Source organism: Rhododendron vialii, chromosome 5a (assembly GCF_030253575.1).
Source record: "Rhododendron vialii isolate Sample 1 chromosome 5a, ASM3025357v1".
NCBI lineage: Eukaryota > Viridiplantae > Streptophyta > Magnoliopsida > Ericales > Ericaceae > Rhododendron > Rhododendron vialii.
Window position 1 is genome coordinate 12,467,857 of NC_080561.1, and position 2,342 is coordinate 12,470,198.

A 2,342-nucleotide genomic window follows, 5' to 3' on the forward strand; every position below is an offset into this window, starting at 1 on the left:
CTATTTTTCACGGTTCACCACCTCCGCTCACGCCCTCCACGGTTATCTCCACCTCTACCTCTTCCTCCCCACCAGTACACCACCTGTTTACCTCCATTTTCCTCCTATCTGTCCTCCATTTACTCTACACAAACCGGATAGTTACCCAAAAACAAAAACCCAACCAGATTATCCCCTTTTTAAAAGCCCCTTTTAAATTCCCAACCCAAAAAATGAGTAGTACCTCTAGTTACACCAACAACTACATGCAGCAGTACAATGGAGATGAAAGATGCGATTGTGGATGAAAAGCAGTGATGAGACCCTCATTAACTGTGAAAAATTCAAGTAGAAGGTTCCTTGGTTGTGTAATCTATAAGGTAATTTAGTTGAATGTTTTGTTGTCTATATAATTTTGTGTTTCCTAAATGCTATTGTTTTGTATGTTTACTAACAAGTTCGAATTTTTCAGCAAAAGAATGGCTGCAAGTTCTTCGTATGGGTGGATCTACCAACATGCGAAAGAGGGTTGGAATATGCTAAGATCATGCAAGCAAAAAAGGAAGAACTCGAGAGACAAATTGAAGACTTGAAGATGATGAATAATGAGTTGGGAAGAGGAATACAAAAATTGAAAAAAGAAAATGATGCATTGTTCGTGAAGTAAGCAGAGTTGACTGAGATTAATGTCAACCTACTAGGACAGACTGGGCCAAGGAGGACAACAAATAGGCTAACAAATTTGACAACGCTTGTTGTAGTAGTCATCGTTGTGTTTGTGGTTTGTGTGCTACTGTCAACCCCAAAGCACACCCATGGTAAAAAACTGTTGTATTTGGTGTGAAGCTATGTTATGACATGCAGTTGAGTACTAGTAGTTTTTGTGTGCTATGTTATGAAGATTTGTTTGTGGTTCTTGTGCTAGTGTGAAGCTATGTTATAACCGTTTATAATAGCAGTTTTGGATCTAAAAGATGGCAGTTTTGAACCAGAATACCCTGCAGTTTTGAAGCTCCAAACACTACACTTACTATAGTCCCACAACTTGCATCTGGTAAACCACAAAACTGCAGTTTTGTGGGTAAATGACTTGTTCAAATTTGCAGTTTTTAAACTCATTAAAACAAAAAAGGTTGACATAGTTAATCAAAAAACCTTTCCCCTGTGTTCATGTCACATGAACTGGAAAAGCATTTACCATGCAAATTGTAATGAAATCCATACCAGGCAAAGTATAAATTTTCATGGTTCTCAAATAGCACTCTATAATCCAGTTAACAAACGAGATTCGACTACTAACAAGGAGAACACCTTCTTACTTTATGTCACGGTAAAGATCACCGCTATAGTAAACCTTTTCTCTTTTTCTTTTGTACCCATCAGTTCCCTTTTTATAGGGATGGTTATGGAACACTTCTGTCACATACCTAATATAATTATATACATGCAGTTGACATTTATAATTGTATATTAATGGTTTAAGAAAAAGATAAGAGAAAGACTGAATGACCCAAAAAATGAAATGTTCACTTGGTTTTCATGTGATTCTGCATGATTGTATATAGACTCATAAAAAGAGTAGGTCTGTAAGTGTAAGAAAATGTTACCAAGCTTAACCCATTTTGCAGGCCATTAATTGCAGCTTGTGAATGGTGCCAAGGTATCCATATCATGACCCAATTGTGTACCATATCATTGTATGTGCCTCTTTTCTATGGTTGAAGTCCAGTGATCAAAAGAATCCATCCTTCAATGGCTGGAAAAGTTCACTGAAATTCACAGACAGTGCAAAAGAACGAGTCCCCTTAACGATGGAAAAACCAAATTCAATAGATTGGCCGGAAGAGAGCGAGAGAGAGAGAGAGAGAGAGAGAGAGAGAGAGAGAGAGAGAGAGAGAGAGAGAGAGATAGATGGGAATGAGAAATGTCGTTTTGTTTTTCAGATGGAGATGAGATGGGAACTTGGGTTTGGAGAATTGATTCAACCTATTTCCCATGCTTGTCTGCCCAGCAGTTTTCCTCGTCCCCATCGTGTTTCCACTCTCTCTCTCTCTGTCTCTACTCCCCGCAGAACCCATTCGTCGGCGCTTACAAAAAACAAAAAAGCGTGGCAAGTTAGTTGGTGGCTATTTGAAGACTAAGACCAAGTCCATATTACCAAAAGACTACACTAGATTTATCTGAAGACCACACCAGCATTGTAGAAAGACCACGTCCAATTTTTTGACAAGTTGTAAAGCGTGGAAATTTAGTTGGTGGGTCATTGAAGACTATGACCAAGTCCATATTGCCCAAAGACGATACTAAATTTATCTGAAGACCACACGATCATTGTATAAAGACCACGCCCAATTTTTCGACAA